A 19,017-nucleotide genomic window follows, 5' to 3' on the forward strand; every position below is an offset into this window, starting at 1 on the left:
TATCGATGTGATGGTCCTTTGTCGGATACAGATCCGATACGCTCCGGTAACACAGCACCATTAAGGTGCCGGCCCGACCATCTCGGGAACGATTTATATGGACACATTAAACCTTCAGGCCATCCTCCCTCCCCACCCCCAAGTTCCATGAGGAGCTTGGGGTCGCCAGAGCCTCATCTGTTAGTGAAACGGGATTCGCCGCTCGAAGGTGAGGTTGACAATTGGGTTGGAGAAGCTATATATTGCGCTACACAACCCCTTGAATCCCTATATAACAGTATCGTCTACTACAACGCTAAATCCCACCCCCTCTCGCTCATCCATTCTCAATCCCACTCCCACTTTCGCTCACACTACCACACCCAGTTCCAATTCCATTCCCTCTGCAACTCCCACTTCTATTCTCACTCTTAATCGCACGCTCAATCCCACTCCAACTCTCACTCCCACCCGCATTTTGGTCCGACTTCCACTTTCGCTAACACTACCACTCTTAATCCTACTCCCACTAACTCTCCAACTGGTACTCCAACTCCCACGTCCACTCGAAAGTTCACTCTCACTCCAAATCTAACTGCCACTCCTTCTTCCAATTTTAGCTCTCACTCCCATTGTAACTCCACTCATATACGGAATATCGATAGCAAATTTTGGAACCATCTTCAAGTAATTACTGACATAAATCGAATTAAAATTTTTCCTATTAGAGGGCGTGGCATCGCATTCTTTTGCAAAATAAAATTTGCTAAACAAACCATCCTTAAAACACAGCGAATGAAAAATAAGATTTTCCAAATCGATCGCTCCCACTCGCACGCTCACTCTGACTGCTTATTGAGAAAAATTGTTTCTAAAGTTTTGATGTTTCTTTGCCCGGACTTGAAACCAGGACCTTCGGTGTGGTAGACGGAGCATGCTACAAACACAACACGGCGCCACCTGGTGATAAGCCTGCCATCAATCACATCGTGATAAATTGGGTATCGTATTACCTGATTAGGAGGTACGCCAATGTATTACAATCCAATAGGATGAGCTTGTTGTACATTGCCACTGGAGAATTGCTGGAAAAATATTGGACCTCGCTTGAAATAGGTTTGTTATACCACCTTAAAAGCTCGGAAAATTGTGAACTAGGCTTTTATGTATTCGGCATAAGCATCCGCGATGATTCAGTCGTACCGACGTCCTAACTCATGCGGCATCTTCCAGTCGGAGGACTATAGGATAACAGCTAAACTAATTCAAGACAGCGCGGTTTCAGACACGGTCTTTGTCGACAGATAGCCCGCGTAAAAGGCACGAGCATCGAACTTGTTACAATCGGGCATCGTGCGGAATTCGCAGAAGAGATGGCGAGGAAAGGTTCGAAAATGGACATAAGAGTGGCGGATAGCTTCTTAAGACCGCCACTGGGTTATTTCCTAAGAAAAATCGAAGAATATAGGATTAGAATGATGAATTTGCTGTATACCAACTAGGATGATTGCGAGGTCTTCAGGTCTTTAAGGCCATGTTTGGTTATGAAATGGACTAGCTTCGTTTTCAAGCTACACAAATTGGCAAATACCAACCAACAAGCACTCTCTGCAGAAGCTGCCCGGATGAGGAGGAAGTGTAGTCGATTCATCACTTTCTCTGCCGATGTTCAGGACTGCAGACAAGATGACTCAGATTTTTGAGCGCATCGTGCTTCCACAATCTGGCAGAGGTTGGGAAGGCGGAGCTTTCGCCCCAACTTAAGTCCATTAGAGTATGCAAGTGCTTCCTTGAGGACCACTAGCAATCAATTTAGTTGGACGATGGCGGCACACGCGGCACTCACTGGCATCATTTACAATGGATCGAAATGTTTCCGGGGGAAAGTAAATGAAGCTCCAATTCGCGGCCTCTGTATGGTTTCGAAAATATGGTAAAATGCTTAGTCTACAAGGGGTGGTGCCACCCCCATTTCCAAAAAATTTTAATTTACAAATTGTTAATATTTTAATTGAATTTCACAAAGAAAAGTGAGAGATGGCTTAATCAATTCCTCTTTTCATAAATATGGCAGTCTATCTCGATTCGTTTATTCCGTTAAATGGCCCGCTTCGGGAGCCGTTAGGTTAAAAAAATATATACTTGACGCGATTTACCTCCGAAGAGATTTAGGATGAGCTTTTCTTCCGATTTGATCGTGGCGTCTCCGAATGGCATTTGCAAAGTAGATGAACTTCACTGAGAAACTTTTCATGGCAGAACTATACTCGGGGTTTTTGCTAAATCAATGCCAAACTGCCACCCAGTTTAGAAAATTTTTTTCTAAATTTTAGATGTTGCTTTGTCCGGGACTCGAACCCAGGATATTCGGTGTGGTAGGCGGAGCGTGCTACTACGACACCAAAGCGCCCGCACCGTTAGGCTATTAAAATTAACATACTATGTAAGCTATGTTAAGCTGAGTATAAAATAGAACACCCTAATGCATATCTTAAAAAATTTAACAAAGTATAAATGCTACAGCGTTCAGCTAGTTTCCTTGAAAAGTACAAATTTACTATGTTGTGATGTAAATTAAGTAATTAATCACGTCGTGCGGTGGTGAAAATTAAATAAATAATAGTAATAAACAAGTAAGGAAGGCTAAGTTCGGGTGTAACCGAATATTACATACTCAGCTGAGAGCTTAGCTGCGTTGGTTTCGTAGGGGTTTTTAGATGGTTTATAAGTGGTTTCTAATTCCATATCACATAAGTTTGAGAAATATCGATCAAATTGTATACCAAGGGTGACGTTTTTTGGAACGATTTTCCTTCATCCTTTGTCAAATAAGGGAAAATCACCATGTAGGAAAATGAACCTAGGGTATCCCTCGAATGTGTTTGTATGAAATGATACGAAAGGTTTTAAAGAGTATTTTAAGAGGGAGTGGGTCTTAGTTCTATAGGTGGACGCCTTTTTGAGATATCGTCATAAAGGTGGACCAGGGGTGACTCAATAATGTGTTTGTACGATATGGGTATCAAATGAAAGGTATTAATAAGGGTTTTTAAAGGGAGTGTCCCTTAGTTGTATATGTGAAGGCGTTTTCGAGATATCGACCAAAATATGGACAAGGGTGACCTAGATCATCATCTGTCAGGTACCGCTAATTTATTTATATATGTAATACCAAGAACAGTATTCCTGCCATAATTCCAAGGGCTTTTGATTTCGCCCTGCAGAACTTTTTATTTTCTTCGAACTAATATGGTAGGTGTCACACCCATTTTACAAAGTTTTTTCTAAAGTTATACTTTGCGTAAAAAAACCAAACCAATCACCATGTTTCATCCCTTTTTTCGTATTTGGTATAGAATTATGGCATTTTTTTCATTTTTCGAAATTTTCGATATCGAAAAAGTGGGCGTGGTAATAGTCGGATTTCGCGAATTTCTAATACCAAGATAAAGTGAGTACAGATAAGTACGTGAACTAACTTTAGTAAAGATATATCGATTTTTGCTCAAGTTATCGTGTTAATGGCCTAGCAGAAGGACAGACGGTCGACTGTGTATAAAAACTAGGGGTGGCTTCAAACGATTTCGCCCATTTTCACAGTTATCTTCATAGAAGCTATGCTCTTACCAAATTTCACAAGGATTGGTAAATTTTTGTTCGACTGACGGCATTATAAGTACTCTAGACAAATCAAATTAAAACGGGTGGAGCCACGCCCATTTTGAACTTTTCCTTTATTTTTGTATTTTGTTGCACCATATCATTACTGGAGTTCAATGTTGACACAATTTACTTATATACTGTAAAGATATTAAATTTTTTGTTAAAATTTTACTTTAAAAAAATTATTTTTTAAAATGGGGCGTGTTCTTCATCCGATTTTGCTAATTTTTATTTAGCACATATATAGTAATAGCAGTAACGTTCCTGCCAAATTTCATCATGATATCTTCAACGACTGCCAAATTACAGCTGGCATAACTTTTAAATTACCTTCTTTTAAGAGTGGGCGGTGCCACGCCCGTTGTCCAAAATTTTACTAATTTTTTATTCTGCGTCATAAGCTGAACCCACCTATCAAGTTTCATCAGTTTATCCGTCTTTGGTAATGAATTATAGCATTTTTCCCGTTTTTCGAAATTTTCGATATCGAAAAAGTGGGCGTGGTTACAGTCCGATATCGTTCATTTTAAATAGCGATCTGACATGTGTGCCCAGGAACCCACATACCAAATTTCATCAAGATACCTCAAAATTTACTCAAGTTATCGTTTTAACGGACAGACGGACGGACGGACATGGCTAAGTGAATTTATTTTTTCGCCCAGATCATTTTAATATATAGAAATATATATCTATCTCGATTATTTTATGCCATTACATTACGGGATACCGGTATGCGAACAAAATTAATATACTCTGTGAGCTCTGCTCAGCTGAGTATAAAAATGTATACATATATGTAATATGACTGATGCAGTTTGCAGTGAAGGCCATTCGTTTTACAAATTCTCCTATGCCTTTTTTTGGAAGGCAGACTCATAGCTTCTAAAATCGAAGATTAATAATTACTATAATGTGCATGTCACGAACGTATTTATGTACATACGGACACACGTACTCATACAGCCCAAATCTCGCCAATTTGTAAAGAGTAAGACGCAAATTGGAAGAGAAGCTTGGCCTAAAATCTCTTCGGAGGTTGTCGCGCCTTACATTTATTTATTTTTTAGTAGCTAGCGCGGGCTTGAACTGGCGTTCATCTCTAATAGGAGCCGTAAGCTCTTTATGTATGAATATAAGCACATTTCTGAACATCATTAAATGATTGTAAGTGCGTAAGTTTTTATTATTAGATATTGGGTGAGGTATGTACATTAGAGTGATCCTTATCAATAAAATTTCCGGTAACACCGAAGCCAAAAATATCATAGTAATTTCAGTCCCTGTTGAGGACAATTAAGTCCTTCTTCTTCATTGCACCGCTTACAACATTCGACGATGACTTCAAACAAAAGTCGAAATATTGATAACAAAACATCAATAAATCATATTCTAGTATTTAACTTGGAAACTGACGCTTGCGCTCAATAAAATGGAATAACTCAAAGCAGTCAAAGATAAAAGCAGTTTGGAATACTGTCCAATAGTAATAGTCTATTTATTTTGCCAACACTGTATCAAAATATGAACTTTAACCATTGCCCGAACTCCCTTGACGAACCCAATAACGACCAAAACGTATATTAACACGATATAGGGATTCAGAGAGTTGATCAGCGCAATACAAAGCTTTATACCTTGAAAGCTTCCCCAACCCAATTGTCAACCTCACCTACGCGAGAGGAATCCTGTTACAAATACGAATGTATCATACAAATATTTAGCAGGCGAGTCTCTGGCGACCCCAAGTTCCTCCATGCAACTAGGGGTGGTGCGGGAGGTGGGCATTGTGGTCTAGAAGATTTAATGTGTAGCTAAAACGAACTGGCTAACAGCCTTTGTACAACTTACTCAAAACTCTTTAGCGATTAAGCTGTAATAACAAATGAAAATATAATTAATTAAACAGGTAGTGGGTGTAATTTTCTCTGATGTTTCTATAATTAACTAATTGCAACAATGCAGAAAGTTAAACAATTATTCACTGTTACAGTCATAACTTTACAAAAAAATTAGTATTAAGGAACTAATGTGATGTCGTAAATTTTTTAAATAATAAAATTTGCCTGTAAATAAACATATATACATATGTTTATATGTATGTTAATACCCTCTAGTGAAACACCAAACAAGTTGAAAAACTACTAAGTTGCAACTTGAAATATCTTGGCTGAGGCAAAACTAGACCAAAACATGTAAGAAAGTCTAAGTTCGGGTGAAATCGAACATTTCATACCCAGCTGTGCACTTGAAACGCAGTTGTTTGCTTCTTTGTGTGGTTAATAGCAAAGAGGCTAAATATTGTAACGATTTTTGGGAAATTCCGCTTATTTGAAACCTTCTGCAAAGGTTCGAATCGCTAAATTGTCGAATAAATATCTCCAATATTCACTAATGCAAAATGGTCTTTATTAGACTACTCTGAGAGTACTTCACAATAACACTTATACTTCAGAACTAATTGCGTGTTTAAATCAAAACTGATTAGTAATATCTCAGCTTGCGCTGCTTATATACCCTCTGTTGCCTCGTCTCATATTTCTACTAAGGTCTAGACGTTTCGCCTTCTAGATCAATTGTATCTCCTACTTGGTAATTTCTATACACATGTATATGTGTAGTTTAAGTTTATCTTATAGCCATATGCGTGTGTATGTGGTAGTAATACTTCTTACATGTGTTTGTGAGTATCTCTTCGTTGCCTTGTATGTATGTGCGTAAATGATGATTGATTTGTTTACGTACACAAGAGTTGCAGCTTGTTTTATTGTTGTTGTGCCTTTATTTACTAACAGCTTAGTGATGCTAAAATTCGCCACAATATAATATGAGCCACCAGTATGCTACGAGTGGCGAGTACCTCGCTGGAAATCAAAAAATGTATGCCTAATGTTTGTTTTCTATGAGGGACATTTTTGAATTGTTTCCCATTTATCCATGCGGTGTAGGTACCTTATGCAAATGTGATTTTTGGAAAGAGAATTAATTAAATACAGTCGGAAAGATAAACACAAATACCCCACGAAAATGTATAGAAGACATTTTATGCACATTTCGCCAAAAAAAAAAACCAGCGACTACCTCATAGAAAGCATTAAGCAAATGGCTACATTTGTGTTAATAGTGTTATAAGGCTGCGCAATAATACATATACGGTTCTATTCTGAACGCACTTTCGTTCAAAAGGAGCAAAAAGGATTCAGAGGCTACTACTAATGAACTTGAGCGGTTTAACAGTTGTAGTTTTGAAAAAAAAATGTTTATGTCAAATTTCGTTCGGATTGGGAGATTTTTGTTCGACTTACGGCATTAAACTTATTTTGGAAAGAGTAATAAAAAAGGGGCGGGTCACGCCCATTTTCAAAATTTGTTCAAGTTTTGTTGTTAGCTTAACCATACCACTACTGAGGTAAAATATCAGCCAAATGTAGTTAAATACCATAGATTTATTGCAAACTCGATTAAGGTTAGATCATTAGAAAAAGTGGGCGTGTTCTTTAACCGATTTTGATGATCTTCACTCAGTCTATATAATTTGGTAAGGATAGTGTCTCTGCCAAATTTCAATGTCATATCTTTAACAGATTTTGATTTTCGGCTTGTTAAACTTCAAAATTTTCTTCTTCTAAATGTAGATGGCGCCACGCCCATATTCCAAAATTTTTTGGAATTTATGTTTTGCGCTATGAAACCAATCCAAATTTCATTAGCTTAGCTGTTTTCGCTTTGAATTATGGTTATCGTCTGATATCGCTCATTTTCAATACCAATCTGTTCGGTCGAGATAAGTCCGTATACCAAATTTGGTGAATATATCTCAAAATTGGCTCATGTTATCGTGTTAACGGACGGACGGATATGGCTTAATCAAACTTGATTTCAGTTTCATTTTTCGATACTGATAATTTATATATATATCTATCTCGATTCCTTTCTACTTTTACAACCAACCGTTATCCAGTCAAAGTTATAATACCCTGTGTACAAGTACAGCTGGGTATAAAAACTAAAGTTGTACGAAGTTTTTGTTAATCTGCTGTGCCTAGGTTGGAAAACCCTGATACATTTTTTTTTACTATGCTTAAACTAGATGGAACAGTACGATTGGTCAATTTTTAACTAGTTTAAACCTGGTATATAAGATACCAGTTCTTCGCAAGGAAAAAAGGCTAGTTGACGTGATATTCATTTACTATGTAGTTATGAAGTAGTTTACAGCTCGTTGATTCCACTGCTGTGGTAGTGGCAACGCACATTTAAAAAAAGTATGCAAAACTTCGTGGCAGTAAAAATAAGCCAATTTTATTGTCGCGGAAAACCAACTTGGGACGTCAATTTGAAATTGTACGCTACACTCAGAAAAAGTATGTACATAGTTTCTAAAAGGATAACTTTACATAATTTAAATGATTTTTTTTTGTTTTCTTCTTCTAAAGATAGTTTTTCCTATAACCAAGAAGGGGCTACATTAGGTCCCTTTGACCGGTTAATAAAGACCTCACACAAAGTGAATGTTTCCATAGCCTTACTAACTAGAATATGTTTAACGACGAAAGGGAAAAACCCCAATGTAAATAAAAAATGTAAGGCACGATAACCTCCGAAGAGATTTTGGGCCTCGTGTCTCTTCCAATTTGCGTCGTGCTTCTTTTTTAATTTTTTTCTACAAATTGGCGGGACGGGACCTACCTGTTTTATGCCGACTCCGAACGACATTTGCAAGGCAGATAAGTTTTAACTGAGCTGTTTTCATGGCAGAAATACACTCGGAGTGCTTGCCAAACACTGCCGAGGGGCGATCTTGCTTAGAAAACTTTTCTTCTAATTGTAAAACCTTGTTCCTAAAACTTTTATGTTTTTTGTTTGCCCAGGGATCTTCGGTGTGGTAGGCGGAGTACGCCACCATCACACCACGGCGGCCGTCCCCGTTGGTAAACGCAAGAAGTTTTCTATTACGTAGCTTAATAGCTGCCTCGTGATCTGGAAAATTTTCACCTCTAGTACCTGGAAACTCGCGAATGCAGGCCACGAATACAGCACGTACTCAGCCGTTTCTTCCAGAAGCCCGCATTTCCTACATCTGATGTTATAAACAAGGCCTAATTTGTATGCATGTGACACTAGTAAGTATTAGTTTATCCGACTCCAGAATCCTGGTATGTACGCCTGATCCATCAGAGAGCTGATTGTCAACACATATATCATACAGTAGCTAAAGGCAAGTATCATTAAAACTGAAAGTGCTTCAAATGCTTATTTGAACATGCCTTGAAATTCTTTAGTGGAACTTGGCGCTCCACACCACCCCTTTCCAGGTATTCATATCGTTTAGTCGGTTGTTGATGACAAGCTTACTACGGTGCTTTTAGGGTTCAATAAGGCTTGTCTTGAATGGTGATTGGTGTGTTAGCATGGCACTAGCTGGGTGTCTATGTAGTGGTGCCAAAACACTCCGCGGTTTTAGTTGCATCATCATTCCTCCCTAGATACTTATCGTCGGCATCATGGACAGGGCCTTAGCATAAAATATATGCTCGGGATTAAATATTAAGGATCAATATTTGCCTAATATGACTGAACGTTGTTAGCAAATATGGTATTATAACACACCGTGAAAGTGTATACATACTTAAATATGCTGTTTCCTCACAGTTCGAACACCTGTAACTCAAATTAACTTGATATAACCTTATTACTGTTTCCGTTCGAGACAATTAATTAGTAACAATAGAAACAAACCAATCAAATTATAATTAAGTATTATTGCTTTAGTAACATTTAGAGGATTAATATCAGCAATTAGTATTGACGCCTATCATCAGCTTATCATGTAATCAAGAAAGCTGCCAACAGCAACAGGACAAAAGCTTTTTATTAGTTCGCCATTCCTTAATCTGAGTACATATATACTTATATTGGCTTTAAAAATAACATGCATATGTACACTAGGGTGGTCCTTATTTTCCAAAGTGTTCCGATTCTCGATCTCACCCCCTAGAAATATGCGAATAGCCTAAAAACTAGAATATACAAAGTGTTTGGACAATCGAGAAAGGGTTAGAGGTGGCGCAAAGAGCTTGAAGTCCTGAAAAATGACGAATTTTTAGAATTTCTTAAATTTGGCCAACCCTACTTCATTTGTTATGGGCGAACGTAATTTATCCTATTATTAGTAAGTTCAAGAGATATTTGATTTTCAAATAAATATAAAACAACAAAAATTGGTCAAATAATAATAAAGTTATAAAATAAATTATGCCTTAAACACGGTGTCATTACTTCAAGAATGTGTATATAATGAGTATATGTAAATGAGTTTGTTTCAAATTTGTTTTCCCCCAATTGCCTTCTTGGAGTTCTTGTTTGGTGGAAAGCCACACAAAAAACAACATACCTCAAAAAATTAGAGGGGGTATGCAGACTATCGATGCTTAGCATTACGGGAGCCCTGAAAACAACCCCGACGGCTGCACTATATGCCATTTTGCACATCCCACCTGTAGACCTGGTAGCAAAGAACAAAGCGTTAACGACCGCAACCAGGCTCGGTGCTTCGGGGCAGCTTGGGCGCCGACCATATGGCCATAGTAGTATAGCGTCATCAATCACAAGACGAACATACTACATGATTCCCTATCTGCGCTTCGAGGGAGATCTTAAGGCCACAATAGAGGTGGACGGTTGGCGCAAGGGTGCGCAAATGGCGGACGAGGCGATACATGTGTACACCGATGGTTCCAAAGTAGTGGAAGGAGTAGGGTCTGCGGTATACTGCGCTGATCCGGAAATAAGCAGATCCTACAGGCTGCCGGATTACTGTAGCGTTTTCCAAGCGGAAATATTAGCCGTAACCAAAGCAGTAGAAACCCTGGAATAGAATAGCTTAAGCTGCAACCGTGTTTTCTTTTATATTGACATTCAAGCAGCAAGTAAGGCAATAATCTCGCACAGCACAGCATCTAAATGCGTGTTAAAGTGTAAGCAGTCTCTGGAGAGAATCGGGACAGGAAGAAGCATACATCTATATTGGGTCCCAGGGCATATAGGAATAGATTGGAATGAAAAAGCAGATGAACTAGCTAAAAAGGCCGCATCCCTTGAAGCTTGCTCCGTAGATGTCCCAATTAGATTGGGCGAGATTAAGCGAAGGCGAGAGGTGCATATGACCGACCAAGCGGGAAAGGCGTGGGTTCAAGCGCGGGGCTGTAAAGTGTCGAAGATTATGTGTAGGTCTTACAACCTTATACTAACACAGTTGCTCCTATCATTAAAAAGAGAGGATTGTAGACTCATGACGGATATTCTGACTGGACACTGCCTTCTGGCGTCACATGCCTTTAAACTAGGCTTGGTCAGTGATAGCAGATGTAGGAAGTGCGGGTTGGAGGAGGAAACGATCGAGCACGTTCTGTGCTCGTGCCCTGCACTTGCCAGGCTAAGACTCCAGCTATTAGGAGTGATACAGCTGTCAGATCTAGAAGCAGCAAGTGGCTTAAGTCCTAGGAAGCTTCTAGTATTTGCCAAGAGGACGGAGTTATTTTATAACATAGGTCCTGTTTTTTGATAGGGTTTTGCAGATTGGTCGTTAAAACAAACTTCTGGTAACACGCTGTTCTATTTATAGAACTACAACGAATTAACCAAATGTTGTCTGTTTGTATGAGTTAATCGGGAATTGCCCGTATTGCTTTAAATGTATGAAAACATTTATTTCAAGCAATTTTTAATTTTATAATTTATTTAATAATTTGGGAAAAATTTAAACAACGTGACATCGGGACCGGACAAGGCGACAGCTGTAGAAGATCAATATATGCAAAAAAAGGCAATTGGGGAAAAACTTTACAACAACTAAGGCATGACGTAGCTGAATGCGTTTGTAACCATTTCAACTATCGTAGGAGTGCGGGTTCGAATCCCACTCCCGGGAGAAAAGGCTTTGAAGAGATTTACAAGGTATAATCGAAACAGTTGTCGCCTTGTCCGTCCTGATGTCACGTTGTTTAAATTTTTCGCGAATTATTAAATAAATTAAAAATTGTTTTAAGCTAAACGGGTTTATTGAGAACAATACTTACATGAAGTAATAATAATTCTAAAAGCTATAAAATAATTAGGTAGGTCCTAGGTACTAGTCATCACACTCCTCATCAATCTGAGGCGTTGATCAGACAATTAAATAAAAGCGTTGGGCGCGTGAAATTTTTAAAAATGTGAGGCGTAGCATAACCTTATTAAGGTTCAGTTGGTCTTATATATGAATATCAATAAAAATTTGACACGTCCAATGCTCTTATTTAATTGTCTGATCAACGCACTAGATTGATGAGGAGTGTGATGACTAGTACCTAGGACCTACCTAATTATTTTCTAGCCTTTAGTCTTTATTTAATTGCCTATTATTTCTCATTCTATTTAGTTCATTTAGTGACTAATTATTACAAGGACTCCTTCCTGACAATTTGTTACAATCTAAGTCCTCAATACGTAATCCTTCCAAAGACTTTACTCGACTCGGCGCCACGTATGATTGTCCCTCCGCGAACTCCAATGTATTTTGATGTCAGTTTTACCGCACTGTATGTATTATTTCTTCCAAATATGAGCCAAATCGGACCAACAAATTTTTTTGTTAATATCTCGATCCTTGCGCCACCTGGCGGCGATTGGTCGCTTTCTATTCATGTATGTATTGTGTGTTCCAAATATGGACCAAATCGGACCACAAATACGATTTTTTTGAATATCTCGATGCCTGCGCCACCTAGCGGCGCTTTTTTCATAGGTCGCTTTCTATTCTTGTATGTATTATGTGTTCCAAATATGAGCTAAATCGGAACACAAATATGATTGCGCCACCCAGCGGCGATTTTTTTTCATAGGTCGCTTTCTATTCATGTATGTATTATGTGTTCCAAATATGAGCCAAATCGGACTACAAATACGATTTTTTTGAACATCTCGACCCTTGCGCCACATAGCGGCGATTTTTTTCTTATTATTGCATTGTCATCGGGTTCTGAACTATATTCCAAGTTTCAAGCTTGTAGCTTATCGGAAAGTTACTTAAATTTCAATTACAAAATTCGTGCCAGCCAGCCAACCAACCAGCCAACCTACTAGCCAACCAGCCAGCCAGGCCAAGTCAAGTCAAGCTAAATAAAACTGTTTAAAAAACAAAAGGTGCCTTATATTTTGTATGCCTCCCATTCTTAGATTAAAGCAAAACCTTTCAATTCAGAATCGAGTACTAAGCTGCCACTACACCTTTAGAGTATATGGGCTACACGGCCATGAGTTCAGTTGGTACACATATGTTTTTCTTTTTGCCTGGTTTGAGCCCGGTTAATTTTCTGTTGGGAGCACCCTAGTTGGTATTGCGGGTTATACTAGCTGCAAGGTTGTTTTTAGTACATATATATGTATATACACACATCTATTTGACTGCATGTTGTAGGCTCATATATGTGTAAGAAATAGAGGCTTACGCCGATCTCTTTATCGGCGGCGGCGGCGTAGGCCGGTATTCTTACTTTAAAAAGCTTGATTTTTTCATTTAAAAAAATAATATAAAATAATAGGAAAGGTCTTGTCCACCTACAATTCCCGATGTGCGAACAGTAGCAATCCCGACCACCAGTCGCTACCACGTCTCCTGACCCTCACACCATATGCCAGCACAGAAGCTATAGGACAGCGACTTCGAACTCATATGTACCTTCGTCGATGTCACTTTCCTAGAAGCTCTAGGTGTAGCTCCGGACACTTTCTAACGGATGTTTTTGTCGCGCTATGCTGCCGAGCTACACCAGAGAAAGACCTTGAAACGTTAGGGAGTGACTATTCGGATGTCATTGCGTAACTCATGGGTGAAAATCGTATAATCCTCGGCGCATCTACATAATTAAATTTTTACAAGGACCCTGGATAAAATTTTTAAAATGTAGACCAAAGTTTGAAGACGTTTGCGTTCACAACATTGATTTAAACGATATTTTAGAATGAAAATCGAAGGATTTTAAGTTGAAAGATGTTAACTGCTGTTTTCCGACCTTATGATATAAGAGCTCATTATGGATGATCGCATAGCTTCAGTTTACAGACTAGCTCGACTGTTCACTACGTTAGGATAGTAGCACACACGGTAATTAGTTCGACTATCTTGGGAAAGCTCTTGCTTCGCCACTTTAAGCGTTCTTGCGAAGGACAGAGCCTGACCTGGTAAATATATGTGCCTACGTATTCACATTTGCGCTGGCATTTGTAGTTTGGCAAATAAACAACAGATCTTTGAATGTAAGCCCAAGTGATTTTTCAAAGTCTTATCATATATCTTCAACTTGAGTATGAGGTAAGAATTATTTCAAAGGAGTGTTTATGCCCCTAGAACCTACTAAAGGATTTTGCATAACTGATTGCGCTATTCTTTCAGCCAATGGCAATGTAAATTTTTTAAAAATCGGAACTTTTTTTGGGTAATTAGCTTTTTTTTTTAACAACTTGAGCACAATTTGAAAACATGTTCGCCTTGGGTCATTTTATTGAAATTCATTGTTCATTATACATTTTTTGAACAAAATATGCAAAGTGAGCATATAAATTTATTGCCACTGCGCTGGCAACCTCAAAGGGTTGCGCTACACAACCCCGCGAATCTGGTATTTTAGTCCCCTCTAACGACAGGCATACCTACCACGGGTGTATTCTGACCCCTTAACCCGCTGGGGGATGCGCATCACTGCTAGTTATAAGAAACTAATTGCGAAATTTAACTCTTTCTAATTGTTCAAAAGTTATGGAAAAAAACCCGGCGCTTTCGGAATAGCTTCTCCAAACCCAATTGTCAACCTTACCTATCCGTGCCGAATCCTGTTTCATTAACAGCCTAGACTCTGGCAACCCCGAACTCCTCATGGATGTAGGGGTAGGGAGGGCGGGATGGCCAAGAAGGTCGCATGTGGTTATATAAAAAATCGCTCCCGAGATGGTCGGCCTTGGTACCGGAGCGTGCCGGATCTGCATCCGGCAAAGGACCATCAACATCGATAACACTCCCCAAGGCCTTCGGGGAGTGTCCTTATCGCTACAACAACAACAAAATGCGCATCCGTTGATACCACTTTTGACCATGTCCGACCAATTTTCAACATGAACAATAAATGGCCTAAACAGTCTTAAATCGGCGGCGGCGGCGGCGTTTGTCGGCGGCGTATATCTCTAGTAAGAAACTTATTCTAGACATTACAACGAGGCTAGTAGGACAAAAATATTAAGGAAACAAGTAGAAGTAATGACGAAGCACAATGACACTCAGCGCTCATTTACTACGTCAGCACTTAAACCCTACACGAATGATTTCATTCAACCCTTTTATTTAGTATGCGTTTTTGCATGAAAATGGAATTTTTACGCCACCACCCAACTCATTCAAGTTCGGGTAATGCAGCAAAATATTTACTTTTTAGTGGTGAATAATAGATGCCTATTTGCCTTAATGCGCTCAAATCTTCACCCAGTAGGAAGATGTGGAAAGAAAAACAATAACAAGAGTGGTTCTGTTGTGCCTACCGGGATCGTAATAAAGTGCTTATAATATCGTTAGCTTTCCTTTTTTGCTTATATGTAATTGACTCTTTAATACAAAATAATAATTTAAAATAAAATGCGCCGAAGACCTCATACATTTCGCAGGCTCGAAAATTATTTTTTTGGGATGCGTAGTGGAACTTTTTTTCCTGAGCCCAAATCCTATCGAAAAATCGATGGCGCGATATCGGTTAACTTTCGTCCATACAAATGGACCCACTTTAATGGACCCATATGCTATAGTGGTACGACCAGACAAAAGATTAATCGGACACCAAAATTTACCAGCTCACCAAATTTCATTATGATATCTTATTAATTTGGTTGTAATTGTTTCTTTTTAATAAAACAACGTGGTTATTGTAATTATTATTGCTTGGCACTAAATTTTTCTTTTTTGAAAAAATTTTGAATTATAATAGGGGAAAGAAAATTTAAGACGACAGCCAGAGCTGAGCTCACATAGACTGATGTGTCCACAGTGTTATCATAATTTTTTTTTTTTTAAACGAAAGAACCCCAATCAGATACCAGAACTTATATTATAGAATTAATCCATCCTCTTGCCAAATACTAGAAGTTTTCTAAGATCTAGCTAAATTGCTACCTCGAAACTCTGCCGCCTCTAATAACTGGAGCCTTCACCTGGCGAGCGCAGGACACGAACACAGAACGTGCTCTTCCTGCAGCTCGCACTTGCTGTTACTGATGAGGCCTAGCTTATAAGCATGTGACGCCAGAAGGCAGTGTCTAGTTAGTATGCCTATCGTCAGCCTTAAGTCTTCACTCTTCAGAGATATGAGTCACTTTGTGTGGTCTAATATCGTAGGCTTTGCATATGATCTTAGAAATTTTGCAGCCCCGTGCTTTTGTCCACGCTTTTCCTGCTTGATAGATCATATGCAACTTCTGCCCCCTTTTAATTTCTCACAAACAGATTGGCACGTCTATCGTCATTTCGGCGAGTGTTGCACCCTCCTTAGCCAACTCATCGACCTTTTTGTTACTTTCTATCGCTTTATGGCTGAGAGCCCAGTATAGATGCATGGTCCGGCCTGAGCAAAGTTTTCCTAATCCTTCTTTGCAATTCCAGAACACTTCTTGATGAAGTACTGTGTGCGCTTATTGACTTAATGGCCGCTTGACTATTTATATACATATTGGCGCGACTGCAGCTTATGCACGCTTCCTTCAGAACTTTTGCTGCTTTCTTCACGGATATAATTTCCGCCATAAAGGCGCTGCTGTAATCTGGCAGCCTTTATGATCCATTTGTTTCCGGATTGACACAGTAAACAGCAGACCGGACCCCTTTCATTAATTTGGAGCCATCCGTATACACATGTACAGTAAGTTCTGCCATTTCTGCACCCTGGCACCAACTCTCCGGCTCAATTGTGGCTACAAGATCTCTTTCGAAGCTAATTAAGTAAGTAAAAATTTGTTAGCAAAGGTGATTTATACGGCTATCTTGGAAATGGCAACTTCCTCGAAGCTGTTAGATTATCCCATCACCTCCTTCCGCAAGGACATTCACCAACACACAGCAAGGTGAGTCAGAATCGTAACAGATTCACATCTGGCAAAGGAATGCATAGTACTTCTTTCAGCTTAAGCGAGGCTTTTTGCGGGTACAACAATTAAAATAATAGCAATCTATATACATTAGACTGTGTCGATTTATTAACCTATATCGCGCCATCGATTTTTCGATGGGATTTGGGCTCAGGAAAAAAGTTCCACTACCCATATCCAAAAAAATAATTTTCAAGCCTGCGAAATTTAATTTTTTTGACTTTTTTCGACTTTGATTTTTAAGGTTTTTTTCATGACCTACAAAAAAATTTTCATTTGATTGTAAAAAATATTTTTTTTTTCAAAAAACGAACGTTTTTAGCGGACAGTTTTGAGTCGGACTGGGTAATTTAATTTTTTTGACTTTTTTCGACTTTGATTTTTAAGGTTTTTTTCATGACCTACAAAAAAAATTTTCATTTGATTGTAAAAAATATTTTTTTTTCAAAAAACCAACGTTTTTAGCGGACAGTTTTGGGTCGGACAGGGTATACATATGTCATGAAAAATATCTTGAAATCCAATGGCGCGATATCGGTTAACTTTCGTCCATAAAAATCGACCCACCCTAATATACATATCTACGAGTTTATTCGTCTAACGAGTGGCACCGCCAAAACACTTCACAGAAACATCACGAGCATATTCACTTATCATAATCTACAGACATATTTCACACTTACTTTTAATTGATTGGTGAATTGTATTATTTTCTTGTTATTCTTTATTGATTGCGTTGTTATAGTCCTGCCCGCAATACAAGAACAATGCGCTCGATAACAGTTACTGCAGTTGCAACCCATCCGACTATATAGCAAAGCAGCTGTGCTTAAGAGGCGAGCTTGCACGCTCCACAAGCCGAGGTCTGAAGTTCGAAGCCCACTGAGCCGCTTAACATTTAAGGGTTTCGGAATTTGTTTCTACCAATGGTCGCTAAACCCTTCAACTAACTATCTTTACCCAATAATCAGCTACCTTATGCTGCACTCCCCGTCCATTTGTAGGAAATCTAAAAGTATTGCACCGTTTATTGGAAGAAAGAGGCTAGGCCTTAAACTTTTCATCGTTTGATTCGCGCCATGCACTTATTACTAATACATAGATATTACTACATATGTATGTACGTATGTATGTACCTTAATACGCACACTTGAAATAATATGTCTTCAGAGCACAGCAGCTTCAGACATACCGTTTTACGCCTCAACTCGACATAAATTTGTGCACTTTTTTCTAAGACGATTCTGCATTAGCTTTTTTGTTGTCTGGATTTTGACAATTTTTTTAACACTTTTTTGTGGCACTTTTATAACATCAATAAACTTTTTATTATTTTACTTTTTATATGAGAGAAATATGAATTTAAAGATTAATTTATTGGTTGCAAACAAAACCGCCAGCAGCCAAGCCTTTAATAGTAATATAGTAAAATATATTTACGTTAGTGAAAATTCGCGTAATTGCGACTGTTCACTAGAATGAATTACAACAATGTAATATTTGAGTAATATGTATCCTTGCTATTCGCAAGGATATTTCGTTCGTTACACTCAGCATATTTGCCGACTTGAGCGCTCTCACTTTTAGCAAACGAGCACAAATGAAAATGGTGAAAAAGCTCGTAAATAAAATACTCTGTTGGAAAGTCAATGTGAATTTTGTTGTGTAAATCTTCACGTCGTAGTGATGCCCTAGTATTTCCTTCAATTTAACAGTTAAAATTGGCCGACAAAATTAAAAAAGACGTCCAGTTCTAAAAATGAGTGAGCAGTTTTTTAAACTCTCTGAATCTGAATATCGAACATGACTAGAGCGGTCAAGTCAGTGGTATATCAACAAAAATTTGACGGCCCTCATAATCCGGTCATGAATTTTAAAATAATAGGGAGGGAAAAATGCTGGTACTATTTTACTGATTTTATACTAGATAAGAAATGTAATGTGCGGAAAAAAACTCAACTCGATAGATTCTAATATTAGAAACGGGGATATGAAAGAAAAGAGAAGGGGAGACAGATGAAATGGGGGGAAAAGTAAAGGAAGTTGGCAAAAGTAAGAATAAGGGTAATGAGAAGATTAAGAATAAAAACAAGTAAGGAAGGCTAAGTTCGGGTGTAACCGAACATTACATACTCAGCTGAGAGCTTAGCTGCATTGGTTTTGTAGGGTTTCTTAGATGGTTTATATGGTTATGGTTTTTAATTCCACATCACA

At 38.5% G+C, this 19,017-nt stretch overlaps 1 protein-coding gene across 1 annotated transcript in view; it reads right to left on the reverse strand.

The window, feature by feature from the left end:
• The window catches only part of LOC137252361 (uncharacterized), a 70,389-nt gene extending 52,162 nt beyond the window's left edge, over positions 1–18,227 (reverse strand). Inside the window, exon 1 of the mRNA XM_067787930.1 lies at positions 17,940–18,227. The gene's annotated coding sequence lies outside the window, so the exon portion shown is untranslated. The remainder of the gene's footprint in view (positions 1–17,939) is intronic.
• Between the last annotated feature and the right edge of the window lie 790 nt (positions 18,228–19,017).

The sequence above is a fragment of the Eurosta solidaginis genome, chromosome 5 (assembly GCF_040869045.1).
Source record: "Eurosta solidaginis isolate ZX-2024a chromosome 5, ASM4086904v1, whole genome shotgun sequence".
Taxonomy (NCBI): Eukaryota; Metazoa; Arthropoda; class Insecta; order Diptera; family Tephritidae; genus Eurosta; species Eurosta solidaginis.